This window comes from Papio anubis, chromosome 4 (assembly GCF_008728515.1).
Source record: "Papio anubis isolate 15944 chromosome 4, Panubis1.0, whole genome shotgun sequence".
In the NCBI taxonomy this organism is placed as follows: Eukaryota; Metazoa; Chordata; class Mammalia; order Primates; family Cercopithecidae; genus Papio; species Papio anubis.
Window position 1 is genome coordinate 58,208,127 of NC_044979.1, and position 27,691 is coordinate 58,235,817.

At 35.2% G+C, this 27,691-nt stretch overlaps 1 protein-coding gene and 1 non-coding gene across 10 annotated transcripts in view; both read right to left on the reverse strand.

Moving 5' to 3' along the window:
• Positions 1–27,691, reverse strand: part of LOC101024293 (membrane-associated guanylate kinase, WW and PDZ domain-containing protein 2) — a 1,445,327-nt gene that overhangs the window by 1,307,847 nt on the left and 109,789 nt on the right. The gene's annotated exons all lie outside the window — the stretch shown is intronic.
• On the reverse strand, positions 26,799–26,905 carry LOC116274715. The gene has a single exon (XR_004183497.1). It is a non-coding gene; the product is annotated as a U6 spliceosomal RNA (small nuclear RNA).

Here is a 27,691-nt window from a genome sequence, read left to right on the forward strand (position 1 = left end):
TTACAGGCATGCACCACTACGCCTGGCTAATTTTCAGTATTTTTACTAGGGATGGGGTTTCGCCTTATTGGTCAGGTCTTGAATGCCTGACCTCAGGTGATCTGCCTGCCTCGGTCTCCCAAAGTGCTGGAATTACAGGCATGAGCCAGCATGCCCAGCCAAATTGTAGTTTTTAGAAAGATTTCCCCTCATATGCTGTCAAAAATTGAGATGGCAAACTGAAGTCAGAGTATATAATACACCGACTGTCCAATAGAACATACTGAGCCACAAATGCAAGCCAAAGATGCATTTTGTAAAAATCTTAGTAACCACGTTACAAAATAAAAACATACAGGTGAAGTTAATATTAACAATACCTTATATTTCATCAGAGATATCAAAATAATCATTTCAACATGTAATCGATATAAAAATTTCAATGAGATTCTTTACATTCTATTTTTTCATACTGAGTTTTTGAAATCCAGTATAAATGTTACACTCATAGCCCAATTCACGCAAGCTACATTTGAAGTGCTCAATAGCTATATGGCCACTGGCTCTCATACTGGACAGCACAGGTGTATATAGCCCTTAATAGACCCAATACTGCCTCATTTCCTTTGCTTGCCATGAAGGCTTCTTAGGGAGTCCTGTGAACTCAATGACTCATCCTCCTTTGCATTTGTTTACTTACTGGAATGTGCCTGGTATCAGCCAGCAGCATGTCAGTTCAGTTAAGATGACCATTTTCTCCTGGCTTCCTAATTCTCCAGCTTTTGCTTTACTTAACCTCCCTGCTGCTCTTTGACCAGTATTGATGGCTCCCTCTGCCTCAAAACTCTTCCCTCTGGATTTCTATGAATTCACTCAGTCTCCATGATTCTACTTAGACTCCTCCCCTCTTACACAGAAACAGTAGCCCACAGCCGCCTTCTTTTTGCTCTCTTTTCTGGGATCCTAAACTTCACCTGTCATCTATCTATACATTGAGGAAAATAAAATCAAATGTCCTCCAGACCTTTGTCATAAAATCACCTCTATATATTCAGGTGCCAAAAGTTCATTTGGATACATAGTTAAAATAGCATTCATAAAATTTCAACACCATAACACACACCGCTTCATATTAATCATCAGTAGGTTGAGGAAACATTTATTTTCCTAAAAAAAGGTGCTGGCCAAGTGGGTTATAATTTATTTGTCTCATTAAGTAAATTGAAAAAATTAAGAAAAGGAAAGCCATAAAAAATACATTGTAAGTTGATTGATAGATAAATGGAATAAAATTCCTTTTGTGGAATTACATCTCTCTCAAAGTGAAATAATGGCCGTCCTTTGAATTCTATTTTTTCTGTCAGTTTGACTACTATCAGCAATACTACCATCCAAGGAATGTGATGATAAATTCTGAATAACTATACTTATCAAATTTTTACTCCGACATGATATATTAGGCATGTGTTAAAAACTGCAGAGTGAAGAAAACAAATACACCAGAGTATTTATGGACTCTGTTGTATTATGTATTTTTTTCAGACTCCTTTAGTACAATATTTGCTTTTGCACAGGAAACAAAGACCATTTCTCATATGACGTTGAAAAAATAATTAAACAAATTTGCTATAGTTATTCTCTTTTTCCAGTAAGTTTTCCTTCCATCTTTAATTCCACTTACCGTCAGTTCAAGCACACTGCTGCTGCTCACGGGGTACACTCTGTCTGTATATGAGTTACAGTAAAAGAGCTGGGTCATCATCATTTCCCCATATCCCATTAAGTTTTTGCATTGTAAATATGCATTAAATAGACTTTTTTGCTTGGGAGCTGCTTGCTGTTCACAACCTCTCTCTTTTTTGCCACTGTACCTCAGATTTACTATATGAAAGGGTTCTTAAAGCCAGATGTGATTGCTATCTCAGTGTCTGCAGTCAATCCCTGATTTTTGAGGCTAGTTTTAGAACATTTATGCAACTTTCTTTCCTGACTTTCCTGCATTTGACTATCTACCCTCAGATTACAGACAGGTAAGTTTGGGATGCTTGTCACCATTTTTTCTTCATACACATCCAGACTCATAAAGTCCCTGAGAAAGAGGACACTAACACATACAAATGCTTGAGTGAATATAGTGTAGTGTAATGCAATGAACACCCTTTAATTTCTATGGTATGACTATATTTCAGATGCTTGCTTTTCATGCTAATTGTCTTTCAATATCCAGTTTTACTTCTTCTTTAGTAACAGAATCCTGGACAATGTGTTCTGCTAAGAAACTCCCAGCCTCACCTTCATAGCTGGCTATGGTCATGTAACTAAGTCTGGCCAATCACATTTAAGAGAAGTATGTATGTGCCTATGGGAAATTCTTAAAAGGGAGTAGCAAGCACAGCCTTGAATGTTGACATAATAGGTGGAACTCTAGTCATCATCTCGACTCTTGAATTTGGAAAGCCAAAGCTAAGAATGACAAAGCAGAAAATATAAGCCATGATAGCATTGTTAAGGGTCATAGGAGGCCTGTACTGCCTACTTATGAATTCCTTTTCTGTTAGGGACAAATAAACTTCTACCACCTTAAAACTAATTTTATTTTGCTCTTCTTGTTGAATGAAGTCACATCTAAGCCTAACTGGTACACACACCACAAATGGCTTCCTGAAACCTAGAGGTGACAGATTTCAAGCAGATAGACATGATTGACCCATTTCCCAGGAAGATTCATAATCATAATGTTTTCATCACCTAAAATTTAGTCTCAAGTGTTATTTGTTAGTATTATATCTGCTTGGGTACTTTGCAAAGGGCATGACTGACTACTTGACTGCATTTTCAAATGCATAGGTTAAGTAACGGAACTGATTGCTCTTTTTCCTTCTTTGTGCTACTGAGGAAATTCAGTGATATGTCTTGGACATTCCTGGTGCTGACTACTACATATTCTAAATGATTATCAGATCACAATCCCAGTAATTATTTAATAAATCTGTATCTTTTTTTTTTTTTTTTGAGACAGAGCTTTGCTCTGTCGCCCAGGCTGGAGTGCAGTGGTATGATCTCCGCTCACTGCAAGCTCCACCTCCCAGGTTCACACCATTCTCCTGCCTCAGCCTCCCGAGTAGCTGGGACTACAGGTGCCCACCACCACGCCCAGCTAATTTGTTGTATTTTTAGTAGAGATGGGGTTTCAACATGTTAGCCAGGATGGTCTCGATCTCCTGACCTTGTGATCCGCCCGCCTTAGCCTCCCAAAGTGCTGAGATTATAGGCATGAGCCACTGTGCCTGGCCATAAATCTGTATCTCATTGCTTTAGAGAGTAAATGTTACTTTATAGTTTTATATATGATTTCCCATATATATAAAAAATCCCTGATATACAAATAACACACACACACACACACACACAAAGCATACACATAATTGCTATATTTTTAATAGAATATATGGGATCTAGCAATATTTGAGAGCAATTCTAAAATCAAAGTCACAAAGAAAACAGTATATTAAAAATCCATGTAGAATTATTAATCTAATATTCTACAATCATAGTTTTTAAGACAATTTTCTGTGGTATGAATATTTCTCCAATTTGCCCTTCATAGATGTAACATATGAATGTTTAAAAGATGTTTTATAAGGTGTTGAAATTTGCATTTTAGATTTCTTGTGTGATCAATTTATCATATTTGTTTATATATACAGCCATATATGTTTTAAGTAATCTTGAGAGACTTCAATAATCAATGATTATTCTTTCAAGTGAAGTTAAAACAAATTAGGTCATAGAACAATAGATGGAGCTAATGCCTGTTTTAAAACAGTAGCAATTTTTGCATAGATATTTTGGAAGCTGACTAGATCTATTGCTTTATTTATTCTTTATTTTTTTTAATTTCAATTTTTTTTTTAATTTCAAATGTTAAATATTATGTATCCATATGTTGATGACTTCTTACACATCACAAAATAGGGAACTATGCACATAAAGGCTAAGTTACTGCTGGATTCAAGTAATAAGTTACTACACACCCAAGGCATTTCAAAATTGAAGAAAACCCACTAAAAATTCTTTTCTGTGGCTTTCAAAGTTCTTATAACAAAAACTGCTTTGAAACATGCTGGGAGAAGGACTAAAATATCACACACGTAACCTGTTCAGAATTGTATACTGTGGGCAGATTACCAACTGCTGTGGGTATATTTACTGGGAGTCATTGTTGAATTTCCATCATTAGATGGACATAATTTGGATAACAATATGCAGTACTATGGTCCTTTTTACATTTGCATTACTAAAGCTGTTCATTTATTTGCAGTAAGTGAGATGTTCTATATTCATTTAATACTTAATACTGTTAATAAGTGAAAATAGATTTATAATGTAACAGATACATTTACATTTTACAAATTTTTCATTTCATAGCAAGAAACTACTTTCAATGCTTGACCACTAGGGCATTGGTCTTTTCAAAGAAAATTACAAAAAGAAATGTGACATGTAAATGTATTAACTTTTTTTAATGCTTTGACATATTTAATATTCAATCTTCAGATATAGCCATATATCCGTGTTCCTTAAAAGTAAAAGATGAGGTTGTCTAATATTTAATAAAACTTGCTGATTCCCTCAAGTAGATCCAATCACATGTTAACATTTCCATGGAACACATTGGAAAGTAGTGTCTACTGACAAAAGATAAAATAGGACAAAAGGTAGTGCTTCCATAACAGAACACCTTATGTGAAAGAACAAAAATTTTTCTTTCTATAAATTTGTTTGGTTTCAGTTAAGAGCCTGGGTACCATGGTGATTATATAACAGGAACATGTACCAAATTAGCTACAATGCTTATTAGTTGTCCTTTTTCAATAAGTGTTGTTGGAGACTGGAAAAAAGTGATATAACTGAAAACTCACAGGAAAAATAAAATCTTAAGAATGAATTAGAGAGCTAATATTTCCTGAATGCCTACTATGTGCTAGCCACTGGACTAGGCAATCACCAACATTTTTCATTTAAGTTACTATTGTTGGAAATAGTGTGCCCAATTATCAATGGAGGCTCACTTTAATCTCTTAGATGGCTCTATTGTGGTTATTGAGTCTCATAGCCTTACTCAAATGCAACCCCTTGATAAGAGAGTAATGGGATGAGATTATGAATTTTCAAAACCGTGGCAATAAAAACCTGACAAAGTCGGCAGAGGGGACCCAGATTACCTATTTTAGCTCATAGTCATTTAGTAATTTTTTTCAATAGGAAAAAATTAAAAAGCATAGAAGCATTTACCTTCTTCATAGCAGCATAAACGAGTGGCTGGTTCAAATCACCCTCATTTAGAGAACAAGGACCTTTGAGATCACTCAGTCCATAGTTTTCCAATTTTGCAAATAATTAAAGTAAGGTACAGAGAGATTGCAAGAATCACATAATTGTCAGTTGTAGAGACAAGAGCAAAAATCAGCTTCCCTCTTGTCAATGCCCTGAAGTGCCACCAGTCACCTAGAAACATTGATCTATTGACTTTAAATCTTCAGAAAGCCAGTGTAGCAGAAGAGTCCAGACTCTGAAGCCAGACTGTTTAGGTCCAAATGCAACTGTTGCCACTGTGTGATCTTGGGCAAGCTAAACTCCCTGTGAAGCAAGTATCTCATCAGATTGCACACAATAATGAGAAAAAAAAAAAAAATTAGGGCCAGGCACAATGGCTCTAGATTGTAATCTTAGCACTTTGGGAGGCCAAGGTGGGCAGATCACCTGAGGTCGGGAGTTTGAGACCAGCCCAGCCAACATGGTGAAACCCATCTCTACTAAAAATACAAAAATTAGCCAGGCCATGGTTGTGCACGCCTGTAGTCCCAGCTACTCAGCAGACTGAGGCATGTGAATCATTTGAACCCGGGAGGCAGAGGGTGTGGTGAGCTGAGATCATTCCACTGTCATTCTGGGTGAGAGAGTGAGACTTTCTCAAAAAAAAAACAAAAAAAACAAAACAAAACAAAAAACACACACACACACAAAACCAGTCCTAAGTGGATGAAATGACTTTATATTTGTTGAACACTTGAAATTGTGCTTTAAGTGTTACCAGTTAGTTTTTGCCCAGACTGGAGTGCAGTTCAGGCTGGAGCCTCAACCTCCTGGGCTCAAGTGATCCTCCCACTTCAGCTTCCCGAGTAGCTGGGACTTCAGGCATGCACCACTACTCCTCAGCTTATTTTTAATTTTTTTAGTGACAGGGTCTCACTATGTTGTCCAGACTAATCTCAAACTCCTGGGCTCAAGCAATCCTCCCACCTCGGCCTCCCAAAGTGCTGGGATTGAGCCACTGTACTTAGCTCCAGTTAGCTTTTAAATGATGTCTTCCTTCATTCACTTACACAACAGCAATTTTGAGCTCCTACTATACACCAAGCATTGAAGGCACAAGTATGAAGAACAGGACCACATCCTCCCCTCTCCTCAATTAACTTACAGCCAAATGGAAGATAAAAATAAGTAATTAGGCATTCAGATTGCATGATATTCTATGACAAGGCAGTAGAAAATGATATTAGAATATCTAGGGGAAATACTTAACCCAAATTTGAGACTTCAGGAGCAATGTCCCACGGAAAGCACCTAGAAGTGTGGAGCAGTTTGATGTGAGAGGTGAGGGGAGGGTGTTCTAGTTAGGGCCAGCAGTGGGTGTGAAGACCAGCTGGAATGAATGTGGATCTGGAGAGACCAGCTGTGGATTGTGAGAGTGGAAGAAAAGGAGACAAGAGTGGTGAGTAGAGTTCAGAGAAGAGTTCATGAGCCACAAGATAGAAATTAAAACATTAAGAAAGAAATGGAGAGCCCCTGAAGGATATAAATGGGAAACTGATACAAGATTTGCATTTTAGAAAACTCACATAAGCTAGGGTAGGAAAAAGGGGTTACTCTATTTATTCTAGAGGATTTCTAGAAATAACTCTAGAATGAGTATTTCTCAAATCATAACAACAGACTTTTATGATAAAACCAATAGATATATCAGTTATGGTGCAAAGCATGATAGACAGATATAAGGAAGAGGTAACTTGCTTTCAAGTTGTCCACATTCTAAGGGGAGAAAGCAGATGCATAGAGCTGCATGTATTACAATGTGAAAAGTGCTACAGCAGCAGAAGCACCAAACATTGTGAGAAAAAACGTGAAAGAGTTTAATTCTACTCAGAGGTTGTAATGAAATCCCCATAAAAGTCCATTTTGGAACAGGTAGCTTATTTGGTTTGCATGTGTATAAAATGGGAATCCTCCAAATATGAATTCACAAGGAAGGCAACATTCATATGAAGTCATTACTATTATTATTATTATTATTTGAGATGGAGTCTCGCTCTGTTGCCCAGGCTGGAGTGCAATGGTGTGATCTCGGCTCACTGCAACCTCCACCCCTCCAGGTTTAAACAATTCTCTGCCTCAGCCTCTGGAGTAGCTGGGATTACAGGTGCGTGCCACCACGCCTGGCTAATTTTTTTTGTATTTTTAGTAGAGACGGGGTTTCACCATCTTGGCCAGGCTGGTCTTGAACTCCTGACCTCGTGATCCACCCGCCTCGGCCTCCCAAAGTGCTGGGATTACAAGCGTGAGCCACTGCGCCCAGCCGAAGGCATTATTTTTAAAGGCTATTAAAGTTTCCGTTTGAGATAAAAGCTAGCTGTCTGACACTACACCCTATACCACTATCATCATTATTTTGAAAACTCTACAACATGATAACTAACCACATTGAGTGCTGGGAATAGGGGAGTTCTGCACTTCAACTCATGTGAACATTTGACCATCTCTCCAAACGTTCTCCAATTGTGAATCACCCTCAAATAAGCACTGAATAAGAAATTGTTGCAGGAAGTCAGGGACCCCAAATGGAGGGACAAGCAGGAGCCATGGCAGAGGAACATAAATTGTGAAGATTTCATTTTAATATGGACATTTATCAGTTCCCAAATAATACTTTTATAATTTCTTATTCCTATCTTTAATCTCTTAATCCTGTTATCTTTGTAAGCTGAGAATGTACGTCACCTCAGGATCACTGTGATAATTGTGTTAACTGTAAAAATTGATTGTAAAATATGTGTGTTTGCACAATATTAAATCAGTGCACCTTGAAAAAGAACAGAGTAACAGCAATTTTAAGGGAACAAGGGAAGACAATCATAAGGTCTGACTTCCTGTGGGGTTGGGCAAAAAAGCCATATTTTTCTTTTTGTGAGAGCCTATAAACAGATGTGTAAGTAGGAGAGATATTGCTAAATTCTTTTCCTAGCAAGGAATATTAATATTAATACCCTGGTAAAGGAATGCATTCCTGGGGACAGGTCTATAAATGGCCACTCTGGGACTGTCTGTCTTATGCGGTTGAGTTTGGACTGAGATACGCCCTGGTCTCCTGCAGTTACCCTCAGGCTTACTAGGGTGGGGAAAAACTCCAACCTGGTAAATCTGTGGTCAGACCAGTTCTCTATTCTTGAACACTGTTTTCTGTTGTTTAAGATGTTTATCAAGACAATACATGCACCACTGAACATATACCTTTATCAGTGGTTCTGCTTTTGCCCTTTGCCTTGTGATCTTTGTTGGACCCTTATCAGTAGTTCTGCTTTTGCCCTTTGTTCTGTTCCCTCAGAAGCATGTGATCTTTGTTAGATCCTTACTAGTAGTTCTGCTTTTTGCCCTTTGAAGCATGTGATCTTTGTACCTACTGCCTGTTCTTACACCCCCTCCCCTTTTGAAACCCTTAATAAAAACTTGCTGGTCTGAGACTCAGGCAGGCATCATGGTCCTACTGATACGTGATGTCACACCCAGCAGCCCAGCTGTAAAATTCCTTTCTTTGTACTGTCTCTATTTCTCAGCTGGCCGACACTTATGGAAAATAGAAAGAACCTATGTTGAAATATTGGGGGTGGGTTCCCCCATAAGAAATGACCAAACATACCGAAACATTCACACACACATACGCACACTTGGAAGTTAGTTTCTTACATGTTAAATGCTTTAATACATACAAAACATTTACTACACTGTGAAACCAAGTGGTGCTTTTCCTTCAAAGATGGTGAACAAAGTATATAGATCAGAAAGAACAAAGAACTACAGATCTTAAATTATTAAAGCATGGCTTCTAGATTTTTTAAATATGAGGCTTGCATGGTCAGTTCTACAGGTTTTCAAATAATTGTAATTATTGTTCATAACCGTAATTATAAAGCTGGCTTAAGAAAAAAAACTAGACTACCACATTATGATTGTTAACTTAGCTCAAGTTACACTATGCTCTTATTAACTTTTATTCTAGGCTTTCCCTCCCTAGGGTTGAAATAGTGTAAGAAAAAACAAGTAAAGGAGCTTATATTTTGATGTTTTAAAACTTCATTAATTGCTATGTGCTATCTCATAAGAGAAGAAAAGTATTTTTAAGAAGACCTATGAAAGGTATACTCCCAAAAGCATAAATTATGTTGCAGTGATAATATGCCTTAGAAACCTCTTAGTAAAAATATTAGTCATTCAAAGCAAATTGAGTTCAGTGTCATGATACATTTTTTCAGATATTATGTTTTCCCTTAATTACTGAAAAGTACAGGGCCACTTTTAAAAGCAAAATCTCTCCTGACATCTTAGCACAACCAATAATGAAATGGAGCAGCTGAGAATTTAGTTGCTGGGACAGATGTTCAAGATCAGGATGGCGACTCCCTCAAGCACCAAGTCCTCATTTTGGCATGATGACGATAAGTAATAGGATCTTAACAATTCACAGAGCTCACTGGATTTACATTCAGACACCAAACTTCTGACCCGAGATGCAAGAAGATGTTTTCATTCTAAAACTACAATCATGAGTTCAGGATCTTTTCACGTTTTCAGAAGTCTGAGGCAGGTAAAGTAGAACTACAAAAGGAAAATCATTTGAATTGATATTAAGAAACAATGCAGACTCTGGAACCATGCTTGGTGGGTTTGAATCCTACTTTCACCTCTTCTCAGCTGTGTGACCTGGGGTAAACTGCTGACTAGCTGCAGGCCTCAATTTTCTGGTCCCTAAGAGTACCCACATCAAAAGATAGTAGTGACGATTAACATTTAGACAGCTCCTGGCCACAGGGTAAACGCCATAAACGTGTTTCATAGTATTGTTATGAGGATTTGATCACAGGTATGAATATGGGTAGCATATAAACTCTTCTGTTAGAAATATTTTCTCAAAGACAGTGTTTGTGAGAAAAGTTTATAGACAGAGAAGATGAAGTGCCTCTGAGGGGAGATAGCGAGATTGCTCAGGACACACAGGTTCCACTCAGATGGCTATTCTTTCTCTTCTCTTTACCTGGTAAAAGAAAATCTTGACACATAAGAACAAAGTCTAACCTGTTTAGGAACACCAACAGTTATATGTATCGCAAAATAAAATCATGACAGGATTATGATTATATAATGATACAAAGCCAAACCACAACGGTCAGCTGCAGTTAAAGAGTTTTTTCAGAAGTGTCCTCATATACTGCTTAAAGGGATACTATATGGGCAATGCCTCTCTCTTTCACATACACACACTCACACACACATTTTTGTCATATAATAAACACAACACACTCTTTAGATGGACTTTGTAAAACAGAGTCAAATGCAAAGAGAAAGAAATAATTTATAATGCAGAAAAATCTACTGTTAATATTTGGTATACTATTTTCCAGGCATTTTCTTCTGTATGCTTAGATTTAGAAAGTTGAAAAAAAATTTTGGTTTTGGTATTTTTTAACTTGTATCAGATATTTACTTATATCTTTAAATTACCTTATAAATCATGATTTCAATAATTAAATGGTATGAAAATTTTGATATATATAATAACTTATTTAACTGGCCCTCCTCTGAGATGTTTCAACTACATTTCAGTAGTTTGTTATTTAAACCAATACTATCAAAAATATCAATGTGTAACTCTCTTGCACATCTTTATTTCAGTTTCTATACATTGACCACAAGGAAATTTTGCCAACATGATGGGTAAGTTATAGCTTCTACATTATTAACAATCAAATAGATGCAAAATAAAACAATAAACTTGAATACTGTTTTTCATAGGTTCATATAGTTTTAGTTTCCATGATTTAATTTTGTTAAATACCTATGTCATACTTATCTTTCCTGTAACATCAAGAATATCCTCCTGTCCAAAGACCCATGGGTATCAGTGGCCCAACCTTAGTGCTATCAATGGTCAGAACCATCTTTGTCACCCTCTTCAGACTCGGATATAGAAGCAAGACAAAATGGGAAAATATTTATAACTACCAATTATGTACTAAGATTAGGAAGAGGGAAAGAAGAATTTTAGTGAAGTAGGCATAGGGATCAAAAGAAATATGCAATAAAATTGAAGACATATTATGTACATTAAAGCAAAATAACATCAAATGCAAATTCAGCTCCACAGAGACTGGAGTCATTTCTTTTTCTCTATTGCATGCAAGCCCCTACTGCATAATAAGTGCTCAATAAATATGTATTGAAGGAATATTAAAATGTAATGCAAACAGAGAGCCTAGGCTGAGAGTGATCTTAGAATTGGTATTAATATGTAGCCAGAGTTAACATTTTTCTTTTTGAATAGAAATAGTTTTCTTCTCTCTCTCTATTTTTCTTGTGCTTGAATCTTCCAAAACACTGGTTGGCATGTAATTTCTATGTAGTTATAATTATGTCTTTCTCTGTAAATGGAAAAGCAGAAGTTTAATTGATTGTATCACTGGTTCTCAAGCTGATGATGGTTTAGCATCCTTAGCATCACATAGGAACTTGCAGCAATACAAACATGGGGGTCCTACTGCAGATCTACTGAATTAGAAACTCTGAGGGTGAAATCTAGCAATCTGTATGTTTAAAAACTCCTAAAGATGATTCTGGTGATAAGATTTCAGAACCATTGATATAATCCAGGACTATTCTCCTTCCAATATACTACATAGTCACACACACTGGTTTAGCCAATTATCTAGGACACAGAGGAAAAGTGGAGGTGAGGTAAGAAACTTATGGTTTGAGAGTCACCATTTCATTACTATACAGATCAATATTTTCCATCCAGAAAAGGCAACCATGCATTAAAAAAGTCTCAATTCACAACACAGTAACATTACAGGGCCTGCTTTTGCACATTAAAAAATGACTTTTTAAAAAATAATCATTGTAATGTAATAATTTGTTTTATTGCCTTAAAAATATTTAGAATTATAATTATTTAGCACATTACTTTTTACAATAGGGTTGTTAAATAAAAGAAAGTATATGTGTATAATATTTAAACATTGCCAAGGCAAAGTAAAATAATACAAAATAGTACGACTTCTTAGTATGGTTACTGTTGATTATAAAGATGGCTGGAAGAAGTCATCCATATTACTTTGACTGCACAATGTTCACATTAGTAGCCACATATAGAATCAGTGTCAGTTTTAATACTGGCAATATAATTACGAGATTAGCTTTCTGTTCTCCCTGACAAAGCCATTTTTAGATGCCGTCAACCAAATCCTCTTGGCTCCATGGAGACATGTGCTACATAAACACAAAGCATTATTTTTGCTCATATCACATTATTGTGGAGATTGGTAAATGGAGGAGCACTATGTCAAATATTAATAGTTTTTAAGCATTGAAAACTGTTTTACACCATACTTAACAGCAATCTAGCAAATTGAAGACCAAGATAGAAGGTCATCTTTCACTTAATTGTTCTGAATTCCAACCCAGTTATTCTAGATATAGATGCTTCTCTTTATGAAAGACTAAACTTATGCAAAGACCTACAGCTGCTAAATTTAGCACTGATTTAAAAAATATCCAAACCTAATGAAGCACCACCCTAATAGATGGGCTTTAGCAGATGCTCCAAGTATAGTTTTATATTAAAACCTAAACCACTATCCAAATAGGAAGAAAGGAAACAAACTAAATGTGCCATGAAGAATGATCAAATACCTCTTGCCTCACTAGAGCACATCGGTAACAAATAACCTGCATCTTTTTTTTTTTTTTTTTAAGAGGGAGTCTCGCTCTGTCACCCAGGCTGGAGTGCAGTGGTGCAAATGCTCACTGCAAACTCCTCCTGGGTTCGCCATTCTCCTGCCTCAGCCTCCCCAGTAGCTGGGACTACAGGCGCCCACCACCACGCCTAGCTAATTTTTTTGTATTTTTAGTAGAGTCGAAATGTGTTAACTAGGATGCTGTCAATCTCCTGACCTCATGATCCGCCTACCTTGACCTCTCAAAATGTTGGGATTACAGGTGCGAGCCACCGCCCCCGGCCCAAATAATCTTCATCTTATTCCTCCTTAAAAGAGAGAGTCACTTTATACTGAGGATTGCTTTCTTAGTTGATGCTGATTTCTTTTAGCTTTTTGTAAATGCTGGTCAGTAGTAGTTACATGTATGGGTCTTCAGTCAAGGTTTTATATTACACTCTTCGTTTAGCACTCATATTGTTTTAGGTGAGTTACTGGTTGGAGGCTCAGTTTTCTCATACACTAAGTGGAAATTTTAAGGGGAAAGATTGTTGTGAGGATTAAATTATACATACTATATAAGGGATACCATATTAAATATTAAATATAATTTTAGGAGTATCTGGCAGAGTATAAATATACAAGTTGCTATTATTAAAACATAATCTGAATTTAAATGAATCACAATTTATATTTCAAATAAATTCCTTAAGCCTACTTCTACCCTATTTTATTTGATGTTGTTATTTAGACATTCCTTCGTGGTAACTTACTCTGAGGTGAATACGACTGGGACATTAATTCATTCTTTAATTATTTTTAAATTATTAGTACTACAGAGTATTTGTTTTGCTGTCTATTAAGAGCTGCCACTCACCCAAACTGGGAATGGTTTGGCAGTAGGTTTAGAGGATGTGAGGGTGTACTTGAATTTCAAAATAAAAGATAATTCTATTTATTAGAAGTTATTATCCTTTACCATTTTCAGGCTTTTGCAGAGAAAATACAGAATTACTACATTTAAAGGCTTTGTGGTCCAGCTAAAGTTATTTATATGCCTTGATGTATTGTTAATGAGTCCATAATATGCAAAGTTTCACCAATTGTAAAAATAATTATATATATTATACATTTTTATGTATTCCATGTATTATTTCAGGAAAACTGACAACGTCAAATACTAGTAATATTTGGAAATTTGAATTGAAATACCAATAAAAGCATTTGTACATATCACATTTAACTAAAATATCAATGTAGACATTTGGGAATATATAGTTGCATAGGAACTATATTACTTTATATAGATTACTTCCCACACATTGACTATTAATATAGATTGCATATTAAGGGTCTGTTTACAGACCAGAAAGACCAAAATGTTTGCCTCAAAGTAGTCATAACCATAATGCAAGCATACTTTAAAACACTGTAGAAATGTAATGATTGGCCTCACAATGATTCATGGATCTTTAGATTTTGCCATTTGGAAGGCAATTTAGAGTTGTCTAGTTCCATTTATATATGACAGAAGCACGTTTTCTTCAGTATTCTCCTTGGAAATTGGTCATGTAGTAATATAAAAGGTCAACTAGTAATTTTTTTTAAAAAGTATCATTTTTTTTCGCCCAAAAATGCAACTTAGAGTTGTCAAGTTCCATTTCTTTATGATAAAAGTACCTTTTCTCTTTTGGAAATTGGTCATCTAGTAATAAAAAAGGTAGCATTTTTGAGCACTTTATATGTGACAGGGTCTGCATTAAACCTTTAACACATAGTATCTTCTTTAATACTAATATTCACTTCATGAGGTAGGTGCTATTACCATTCCCACTGAAGCTCTCAGAAATGAGTGATCAGATCCACAAGAGTTGATTAGTGCAAAAGCAGGTTCTCAGACAAGACAGTTCAGGGCATGCAAAGCTTGTCGCTTCAGGAAGTAAAGATTCAATTCCTGTTAATGTGGTCTTCCTGAAATTCAGATGCAGTTGATGACTCTACCACTTTCCCTCCCTAGTGTTTTGAATTATTAAATTGTGTAGACCATTGCAATAATCTAAACTATTTCCTTTATCCCTGGTAGCTCATTAGAACTTAGTAGGCAGATACTGTGTTCTGCTTTCTTCTTCAGACTACTCCCTAATTCTTCAATAGTTTTGTGGCCCTTGATTTCCAGACCATTCACCATCCTTATTGCCCTTTTCTGAATAGACTCCAGATTTCTCCCAATCCTATTAAATGTAGAGTCAAGAACAATTACGGGATCCTGGGTAGGATTTAATAGGTAGGGAGTACATAGGAAATATTAGTTCCTTTCTTTCAAACAAGTCATATTGGGTTTATGCAGGTACATAAGTCCCAATACTAATTTGTACTGTGCTTGCAATAAACTGTAATTCTAAGCATTTTATTTATACATACACTCTTGATAATTCCTATACCCCTTCCATTATATTTAATCAGTTATCTTTGTGAACCTAAGTTCGGATTTTACATTCATCATTCCCAATCTATTATTTTTGGTTAAACTCATTCATCATCCCTTTAGAGTTCTAACTGTAGAAAGTAAACATAGGGATTAGCTGTCTTTCCCAGTGTTTGATGCACACAGATATGAAAACCTTGTTGATTATATCTCATCCAAATATTTTATTTGAAAAAAATAACAATGTAGACTTGGGCAGGCTCATGAACAGATATATGATTTGACAGTATAGCTCTCATCCAGTCCCATTACTGCCCATTTCTTCTCAACTTGTATCAATCTATTAATAAATTTACTTTAGATACAGTACTTTCATCAGATCTTTTTTCAGTACTCATTTTTTCTTTTTTCTTTTTCTGTAGCCCAGGCTAGAGTGCAGTGGCACAATCTTGGCTCACTGCAACCTCCGCCTCTCGGGTTCCGGTTCAAGCAATTTTCCTCCCTCAACCCCCTGAGTAGCTGGGATTACCAGCACGTGCCACCATGCCCAGCTAATTTTTGTATTTTTAGTAGAGACAGGGTTTCACCATGTAGGCCAGGATGATCTCGAACTCCTGACTTCTTGATCTGCCCACCTCAGCCTCCCAAAGTGCTGGGATTACAGGCATGAGCCACCGTGCCAGGCCTCATTTTTTCAATAGTGGCATCAAATGACCTTCAGTTCTTAAACAGCATCTCTATAGAATTCCTCTTATCTACAAGCCTACCAATCCATTTTATAGTATTTGGATTTATTATTGATTATTTTACAATTTCTTAATAGCAATTGCTAAATAAGGGTTTAGAATTTTGTTGGGTATTCAATTCAAACTTTGAAACCTACTACCTTTTCTTTTTTTTTATGTTATTATATGTATTTCTTATTTTTTATTCTTTTTTATTATACTTTAAGTTCTAGGGTACATTTGCACAATGTGCAGGTTTGTTACATATGTATACTTGTGCCATGTTGGTGTGCTGCACGCATCAACTCGTCAGCACCCATCAACTCGTCATATACATCAGGTATAACTCCCAATGCCATTCCTCCCCCCAACTCCCCATAATAGGCCCCGGTGTGTGATGTTCCCCTTCCCGAGTCCAAGTGATCTCATTGTTCAATTCCCACCTATGAGTGAGAACACGTGGTGTTTGGTTTTCTGTTCTTGCGATAGTTTGCTGAGAATGATGGTTTCCAGCTGCATCCATGTCTCTACCTTTTCTTTTTAAAAAAACTTTCAAAACATGATTCATTTAAATTACTGATATAGGCATAAAGGTGATTTTATTGAATGTTTAGTTAATTAGTTAACCAGAGTCATTTTCAAAACATTTTCACCTGATACAAAAATAAAAAAGGCAATAGAGTTAAAATACATAAATATAAATTAATTGAAAATAATAGCACAAACAACTCAAGTGGAAGAAAAGTTATTTTTTAATGGTAGCAGGTCACTGTATTCTTCTAGGAATTTTATAAGTTTATGTATAACTTTTAAAAACTACTTTTCTAATAAACTCTGGAAACTTTCCCTTGATGAAAGAACAAATTTTACTTTCCAAAAACATTTAGTATTTTAGAGTTAAGGATGATAATACACTGTGAAAGAACAATGAAGTAGGTTTGCTATCTAATTACTCACCCAGCAACCCATCCATGTCATCTCTATACACATCTAGTAAACACCTTTGAGAGACAGCTTGACATTGGACTGAGGAAAGGACTTGAGGTTAGGAGACCAGATTCACATTCTGTTTCTGCCAGTTAACTTCTTATGTAACATCAGTGTTCCATTTCCTTATCCATAAAACAGAATTAACACTACCAGCCTCACTGGAGTGTGAATATTACATAATATAATGAATTTCCAAGTGTCTGGTGTAATATTTACATATTGATGATGTCAGTAAACATGGTTAAGAATCTAATAAAAATGGTTATTTTAGTTCTCACGTTGAAAAATATCATTTTGAATTTTAATTGTATTTAATTTAGGACTTTTTCATAATCCTCTCTTTTTTTATAAGTCTTCCATAATTTCATTAAAAGCCCCTGCCTTTGATCTCTGCATAATCCAGTTACAACAAAGCAATATCTGGTACCATTGGAGGCCCTGGCTGTTAAACAATTTGATTATTGCCCCGAGTCAGACTATCAGGTGACCCTCTACTTAAACCATACCTATGTATGCCCAGGGTGTATAGTCTCTATTTTAAAGAATTATGGTATACTTTTTGAAAGAGTAATGTTGTTGTATTACAATCTTTACCTCTAGCCATATTGCTCTTGAAATTTTGAAGAGCTTAGTTGAGAATTTAAATGCAGGAAATATGAAAATCACAACTATGTGATGCTTTCATCAAGGATCTGTAATTGATAAAGTGTAATGATGACATAGTCTGTCTTCAAGACTGATTAAATTCTAATACTCTATCCATCTTCATCAGATTATTCTTAAAAGCATAATTCAATTATATATGTATGACATGTATAATTATAAACAATGTTCATGGGCTACTTGAAGAACATTCAAATGTGGTCCAAAAGGAGTGGTTTTTAAATATTAAGAAAAAGTCTGGTAACATTCATGCTGAAATTTCTCAAGCATAAGTGCTTTGGTTTTTGGTTTACATTGCTGAGCTATGACTTGGTGAATCATCTTTGTAAAAGAACAACATAAATATAAATGCAAATTGTAAGAGTCACTTTTACAGTAGAGGGAGTTCCCCCTCTAACACATGAAGATACTCTGAAGATTTTACAAAATTCACAACATAATCACCTTTTCTTAACAAAAATGCAAAGATCTATAATGACTTTAACATAGTTTATTTTTATCAGAACAGAGTGTTTAGGCTGTGTCTTCAGGCTACATTTTACTTCTTTGCACAGTGCTTGAGTGAACATCAGTGACCATGATTTATGTATAGAAAAGGGAAAAAATGCCTGCTGTGATATGAGTGGCATTTTTAGATACAGCGAGAGGACTCTCAAGGTCAAGAATAGAAAGATCCTTGGAAAATGCACAGTATAAATATTGAATCAATGGAAGAAATTATAAAGGAAAGGCAAGATATATGTAGTAATACCAAACAGCAAAACTTCAGTACAATAACCATAACACTTAATACTAGAAAAATGGTAAATATATAGGAAAATATATAGAAAAATGGTAAATATATAGGAAATAGATAAAGGAGAATCCAAAATAGGTAGTAAGATAATTTTATTTTCTGAAGTGCATAGCCACATCCTTAGTGGACAAAAGATGGGTAAATCTTTTTGACAAAATTTATTTTGCAGATATTTAGGTAGAAATGAAAAATTTGAGCTAAAAGCTATTGAGAATTTTGGTAACTAGTGCATTACTCTCACATATTATTTTAAATGTTCAATACTTTGGAAGTTAATTAGGCAATATATATCTCCTTGGTTTACATTTCTTAACACTTGTACTTTCTCTTCTGCAACGCTATTTTTAAAAATAATGATTTAATGTAATGTCCATCTTCTCTTCCAAACTGCAAACACTTCTTACTTAGGGGGCTCACCTGACTGATTACCACTTTCTTTCAGCATCTAACATGGAGTAGACATTCAATTATATTATTAATATAATTTATATAATATAAATTTATATAATAAATTAATTTATATAATAAATTAATGAGTCTCCACATCATTTAACTAATATTCTCATTCTTGGGAAATCAACTCAGATTGATAATTCAGAAGGACAAAAAGTGTTATAACAATAGCTAACAACTATTGAGCATTTGCAACCTATTGGTTTCCATAGGTTATCTTATTTAATTCTCATGATAGATTTATCAGGAAGCTACCATTCTGTATCCATTTAGGACACACGTGAACTGAGGCTCAGGGACGTTAAATAGCATGCCTAAAGACACACTACTATTAAGAGGTTCTGACAGGATTTGAGGTTTATTCTGCCCAACTTCAAAGCCCAAGGTCTTAAACATCAGTATGTTGTATAGTACTATAAACTGTTTATGGTAGTTACTTATAAAAATAAAAACTAGGATGATCTACCTAACAATATGGAATTAAATATTCTTATAATTTATACAATTTAAATAATGACCAATATGCAAATAAAAACAAGTTATGTATAAGAAAAAAGAAGGAGCTTACACAGTATAGTATTTCATTTACAATGTATGTATTGATAAAATCAGGATAGAGGAAATTCAAATAGTGTGTGTGAAGATGACTGAGTTAATGGTATATTTGGTTTTTAATGCCAACAGTGGCTTTTAATAATTCAATATGAATATTTGACTTTTTTTAAACTTCCACCTATAAGTGAGATTATATACTATTTTTCTTTCCATGTCTGCTTCATTTTACTTAGTATGATGTCCTCTAGGTCCATCCATGTTTTGGCAAACGGCAGGATCTCCTTTTTAAAGGCTCAACAAAAATACAGAGATAGAGAATAACAGTTGTTAGGGGGATAAGGAGAAGATGGAAGATGTAGGTCAAATGATACAAAGTAGCAGATATGTAGAATGAACAAATCTAGAGCTCTAACCTACAACATGAGGACTAGAGTTAATAAAATTGTATAGTACCAGGGACTTCTGTTAATTAAGGACATTTTAGCTGCTTCTGTCACAGAAAAAAAAAATTCCGTGAGATGACAGATATATTAATTTGCTTGACTACAGTAATCATATTACTGTCTATATGTATCCCATAACATCATGTTATAACCTAAGACATACATAATAACATTTATTTTAAAATGGTGACATCTGAAATTGAAAACAGATGAAAAGTCTATTTTCCTCAGTATTTAAGACCCTTAGTAGAGAAACACCGAAAAGTCTATCTAGTTCACTTTATTTGAATTTAGAGAGTTTTCAAGCGAGATTTTTACTTTAAAAGGTGTGTGAAATCGAGAACATTTTATATTGCACATTCCACTGTGAAATTCATCGCGAATTCTATAGAAATGCAGTAACAAATGGGAGCATGTGAGGCTCTGCCGCATTGGTCCCGCCAGGCACAGACTACCAAATTAAATATTGTGTGCGCACCCCTATACATGTTCAGAGTTTCGCTTCATACGAAGATAAAAAAAAATTGCAAAGAGAAAGATCTACAGCATAAGTTAGCAGTACAGACAGAGATGCACTCAGATTTAAATGAAGTAATCTGAGCAGTTGGTTCAAGTTTGAGATCAAAATTCCATCAGTCTTTCTTGGTACAAAGAAAAGCGATTATTTTAATCCATAAATCCTGACATTCCTTTATCTTGGGTACCTATATGATCACCTCTTAAAAAATACAATAGTGAAAATCTGCTGGAATAAAAAGTGCTTTGTGTTTTTCAAATTGAACTACAATGCCCATAGAGATAACCAAGTAGGGCAATGCTCATTCTTAAGACATGTTCTAATCTCTGACTAAAAAGACAGAACACAGGGCTTCATCCTGCCTATCTGCCACATGGGTAATTGAACACTTAATTGTGATGTGGTGTGTGCCTACTAGTCAGACATCGTGTATGCTTGCTTCAGCATTGCCACCACGCTGAGCTGCATGCAAATGAGTAAATCTAGTGACCCGGGAACATCTTCCTATTTTTAGGACAAGTGATGATTGAGCAGCAATGCACATAAACATCCTTTGTGATAATGTCTACCTGCAGGTTTGGCATGTGGTAAATGCTCTCAAAATGTTAGTCGCTTTAAAATAGAGAAAACAAAACAAAATGAAAAACACTTTTGGATTTATAATGATTAATTATTCCCCCTGGCAACCTATTGCAGCAGCTCTGGAATGTTTCATTTTAGAAGGCAGTGAGACTAAGGGTGGGGTTGTTTATTTGTTGCTGTTCTACATAGAGTTTGGAGAAGCAGGGAAGCTTTGCTGTTGCAGATGCATCTGCCTTTTCGAGATTAGTGTGTGGGTTAGAAACAAACAAATCCACCTCCATTTTTAACAGGAATCCAGGTATTTCTCAGTTAGGTGGTCTGGGGACCAGACTTTGAGGACTGTCACTCATACCAGAATAAATAAGAAAGATACCTTAGGTGGACTGGGAATGTTATTTTAGCAGCCTTCCTTCCGTAACAGCATGCAGTAACAGCTGTATTTACGTCCAGCAAGCTCTACACTGAAAATTCTGACCAAAGTCCAAAGAACTTTTAAAACCAGGGTCTTTAACCTGGAGTCCATACATTTTGAGAGTCTCTTTGGATGAGCTTCTGGGGCCTCTGTGAGTCTCACAGGATTATAGGCAATATGTGACATGTACATTTTGTCTGGAGAAAGGTCCTACTGCTTTCCTCAGATTCTCAAAAGTGTTTAGGATCCCCAAATACATTGTATCCCATGCTAAATGTTGTAATACATTTTTGCTCCCTTGAGATGAAAGAGCCAGGAGTTCCCCTAAATACCAATGTCAGTGATGGGAGAGCCTCGCAATCACGCCTTGAGAGAGAAGAGTTCCCTGTCCACCTACAGAGGGTACTCTTACTTCCTGCTAAGGGACAATGCTTCCTTGATTCTTTTTTCTTTTCTCTCCCACAACTTTTAGTGTAAATTTTGGGGTTTGGGATCAAAAAAGATTATACAGAATTTATATAATAAATAATCTAGAAAAATTCTTGTAAACAAAGGAGTCTTTGATAATCATAGAAATAGTATTCATAGGTACACAGTATACCTCTACCTTCTGAAGTTAATGATTTGGGTAACTACATTTTGAAGACATTTTGCTGATTACGCTAGGACTTAAAAAGAGTTTTGCAGCTCCCTTGGCATCCGGCTATTGGTAATAGGTGCAGCCAACATTTTACCCTAAATTTCCTTCCCATTATATTTGACTGCCTCCCAATACTATATTTGTCCAACATAATACCATTAGCAAAAGGTGCAGCATAGCTTCCTTGATTCTTGATTCAGCATTCAGAGCCAGGGAAAAGAAACTGATTCTACAGTCACTCAAGTGGTATTAGCTACCAAAAGTCAGTAGATATTGTTGTACTATTATTTTCTTTAGGCTTACAATCTTCAACTTGGTCATACTTTCATTCAATATAATACATTTTCTAGAAAATAAGTACAAGGAAGAGCATGATATTTATTTTATGGTTATGTTTTGCCGTAAGTTATTTTAAGACTATCTTCTTGAGAGAAAAAAATATATTCATCTCATTATTCTATTTAAAGGGCTATACAAGTTTCAGATGTACGATTTTAAAATTCAGTATGGCCATGCCAAATTGTGAAACATTTCTATTTTTAACTATTTAGTAATTGTGTACGATTTTTAAAAATAATGTTTATTTACTGTTTTGTACTGTTAAGTGATATAACCATACTATGTTATAATGCTATGACTTAATTTATCAGTTTTAGGTAATATACTTTGGCTCCACACTGTTACAGATGGTGCAATCAGTCAATATTGTACCTATGGGTTTCTACATATGGTAGTTACATGCTTGGTTTTGTTTGCTTGTTTGTTTTCTTTTTTTGTTTGTTTTGAGAAATCACTAAAATTCTTCCTGAGTTACTCTCCCAATTTTTTGTTATTTGTATATTTTTAATTGCCAGGGCATATACAATTCATTTTGGACTTTTTCATCGAATCCACACATTTCTTTCTACTACTTTTCTTCGTTCTACTAAGTATATTAATGCTTATCACCAGCCATTTGCTAAAGTTTTCCCTGTCATCCTTGATTGGCTGAAATTCAGTCTCTGGTATGTGAGCAGTATTTCTTGAGTTGTGGCACATTCTATATGGTTTGTGGCTTTATACTTAATGAACATCTTGGGTGGACATGAAATCCCCAGCTTAAACTTTGTTTCCTTGAGTATTTCAGAGGTTTTGTTCCACTAATATCTAGTGCTGCATACAAACAAGGAGAAATCAAAGGCCAACCTGAGTTTTTTTCCTCCTGCAAATAATATGATCTTTTTGGTTGGCCATTTAAAAGATGCTTTTTGTATTAATTTACTAGAATGTGTCTTAAGTACATATATCCTGAGTATGCAGCAGAAAGATATGTCCCAGCATTGACTCAGTTTTTACTGCTACATAATATATGCTTTTAATATATATGGTTATTCTTTTCTGTTTTTAACATTTTTTTCCCTCAAATTATATTTTCAAATATTTGTTCTGTTGTATTAGTTTTGGTTTTATTTTTCATGGACTCTAATTATGAATATACAACTTCTGCCTTGTCTGGTTTATGTACCAATCATTTTTTCCCTAATTCTTTATATAATCCATTTTAATTTTGATTCCTTGCCTTGCCTCATTATATCCTCTTTTTGCTGTGCTTTCTTCAGTGTCTATTCTCATGTCTCCTCTGTGTACTTCTGTTACATTTCTGTGAATTTAGTTTGTTTTAGTTTGTTTTGTTTGTGGTTTTAGTTTGTTTCTTCCATTTCACTGAATTCTGCCAATTGAAATTCTATTTCCTCCCACTGTCTTGAGTTCTTGCACTTATGATTCATGGTCTTCCTTTATAGTTGTAAAAGCTTTATTACAATTTTCAATGCATAGTAAAACTTTAGATGACAGCTTTCATATCTGGCCTGTAGCAACATTTTTCTTATAAATGCTCATCTATTGACAAATTTGTTGCTTTCTTTCACATTTTTTTCTAATAGGATTTTGGTATTAATTGTCTGCCAGTTTTTAAAAATTATTTGTCTATTGAAAGAGTTGTTTTTCCCTAGACAAGCTTTTGTGCACAAATTTCCTAGGTAAGTGTGCCTATGGCTAGGGAAGGCAGAATGGTGTGTGTATTTGTGAACGTCTGTATATGAATGTCCAGAAGTGCCTTTGGGCTTCATAACTCAAATAAATCTAGTCTTTTATCTTAAACTCTGATCCAAACTTGCATCCCTACGATGGCCATTTACCTGAGGTTTCAGGAAAAGAGCCAGCACCTGGAGAAGCTCTTAGCCATTTTGTTGAATATGGGAACTCTGGCACAGGGTCACCCTTGGAAGTTAGAACCTAGTGTATGAAACAAACACCTATTATAAAAACTATTTATAAACTATAGTCAGTGAATTTGACCATTTGTCTGCATCTGAATACACAGGACTCTAGTAGCAAGATCCTTAAATCTGGAGTTACACAGAAGGTAAATTTGGGCACACAGCACTTATGTTGTAAGTATTGGGTCAAGAAATGCCTGAAATACATATAGGGTCAGAGAAAATTACTTTAATTTTTGTATTGGGCAGTAATACTCAGTGGAAATAAATGTTTTGGCATTAAATGGACCTGGATTTGATCCAAGTTCTAAGCATAAGATCATGAACAAATTAGTAAAATTAGTGGTTGGCAGCATATCTGATTCATAAGTGAAGTTTAATAAATGTCAGTTTCCTCCACTCTCCACACTGACATTGGTAGAAATAATGAGTTGTGTTTATTAAAAAAAATCAGCACCCTTAAGCAACAGGTGATAGTTCTTGGATTGAGTATTTGTTGGAGAAGATTATAGAAGAATACAAGTGAAGAACAATTTGGTTAATCTCTGCACTCAGAATCTGGTGCAAAGAGGGCTTACCAACAAAAATAAAAAGAGGTCATATTTTCCCATCATTTGAAATGCTTTTACCTTAGAAAGGTGATGGTTCATAAATATCAACATCCTATTTAAGGAAGCAGTTTGCAGTTATCCACAGTGGCCAATAGAGCCTAGTTCATGAAGACCAGGATGGGGATCCTATAAAAAACTGTGATTAAACCTAGTCTTAGTCTTTCAGCTACTTGAAAATCCCACAAGTTGAAGTTCTAACAGGTTGAAATCTTCAGCTGAATTTCCAACAGGTTGAACTGATGTGCACTTCTAATGTCTGTCTTAACTTCTTCCCCCATATTTTGGTAAGGTGCTGGGTACCCTACATTATCTTGCTGCAGAAAGGAGAACTGGATAACTTCTTATACTCACCTTCAGGCTATCTTGGCCCTGGGACCAGAGTTCTGTTCCTCAACTCCAGATCCACTTGTTTTCACTGCCTAGTTAGTGATCTCATTTTTCTTGAACTTGTCCATCACCTTTCTGGTTTACTTGTACTGCAACAGAGGCTGATTCTCAATAAGAACTCCATAAGAGGTCATACCTACCTACTAGGTTCCTCCCTGTCTTGGTCTGACATACTATACTCACTTTAAAATGATACATTTAAGAGTTTTACAAGGTAATTTGATGGAAACATTAATGAGCCAGAAATTTCATTTCTTCCCATTAAACCTTGACAAAATTGGATCATCAGAAAGCAAAGGGCCTAGGTCTTGTTATTCATTCTCTGCAAGAATAACTTAGTCCCTTGTGTTAAGATAGAGTATTATGCTCTCAGTACTGTTCGAGCTCAGTAAAAGAAATGTCCACTGAACAAAGTGCAACTTTTTCAAAACTGTAGTTGAAGATATGGTCTGTTTTGTGTCCCAATATCCCTTACAAAATAACTAACAAAGTGGGTTTTATCTTCAAGTCAATGTCAAGATAGTTTTTCCCTGTAGAATTATTTAGATGCTTTTTTTATTATGCAATTAAAAGGATATAGCCAAGAAACTCTTCTTAATCTGATATTCCAGAAAATTTAGAATCATATTCAGTGCTTATGTACTTGTAATTTAGTCAATTCAGATACCAAGTACCACATATTAATTTGCTTCTCTTGGGTGACTTGTTTATTTTACATTTTCTTCATGTTCAAAACACTAATCTCTTCACTATTTATCATGAGGAGCCACTTTTTAAAAATTTTATTTATTTATTTATTTATTTATTTATTTATTTATTTGTTTATTTTTGAGACAAGGTTTCACTCTTGTTGCCCAAGGTGGAGTGCAATGGCGCAATCTCGGCTCACTACAACCTCTGGCTCCTGGATTCAAGTGATTCTCCTGCCTCAGCCTTCTGAATAGCTGGGATTACAGTTGTGCGTCACCACAGCTGGCTATTTTTTTGTATCATTTTTAGTAGAAATGAGGTTTCACCATGTTAGACAGGCTGGTCTTGAACTCCTGAAATCAGGTGATCCATCCGTCTTGGCCTCCCAAAGTGCTAGGATTATAGGCGTGAGCCATCATGCCCAGCCTGAGGAAGCACATTTTTACATTTTCAGCTTTACTGAGGCATAATTGAAATTCAAAAACTTGCATATATTTATTGTTCACAATTTTATGAATTTGAATATATGCAAATACTCATAATAACATCACCACAGTCTAAGTAATATACATATTCAGCATCTCCAAATGTTTCCTTGTGTCACTTTGTAATGGGGGGGGGTAAAATATGGTAATATGGAATACTTTACACATTTGTGTGTCATCCTTGCACAAGGACCATACTAATCTTCTGGGTATTGTTATAATTTTAGTATATATGCTACTGAAGAGAGCGCCATGAGGAACCACTTTGCATATCCTAATATGAAAGGACAAGAATAAAGCTATCTATGTATTTCACAGATGCTTTTAGATTTGACACTTTGCATCTAAGACTCCAATAAAGCTATCTATGTATTTCATAGACACTTTTAGATTTGACGCTTTGCATTTAAGACTCCATATGAAGGAAGAAGAAGACATTTATATATATTTTTATTATTGATTTTCACCATCCTGATGTATTTTCTTTAAAAAATGGCATTGGCCCCAAAACTGGCTAATTATTATTTTTTAATTTTGAAAGTAATATGTATTGTGTTAAAAAAATATTAAATTGAATATTCCACTACCCCTAATTTCCCTGATTCTGCTCCCTGTAGCTAATCACTGCTAGGAGTAGTTTCTTATGTAACATTACAGGAATTGCCTTCAATTTACTTTCTAGTTTTCATTTTTAATAGATCACTTCAAAACTATTTACAATGTAGCTAGAGTATGGATTATAAAACCAAACAAATAATTGAGGGTCACTAAATTATCAGTCAGCACTAACAAAAAAGCAACAACACTTAATCAATTACATCCATCCATGTATCTGTATACAAGCTTGTCATGCCCAATTAACTTTACATAGAGATTGCATTTTTAAAAACATAATGTATAGATTTTTAAATTGTGGAATTTTAGATCTGAGAGCAACTTTATAACTAAATTAGTGTTACTTCCTCATTTTATAGGTAAGGTAAGTAAGTGAGGATTGGATATACTAGTTCAATGAGATGAATCCAAATCCCTTGACT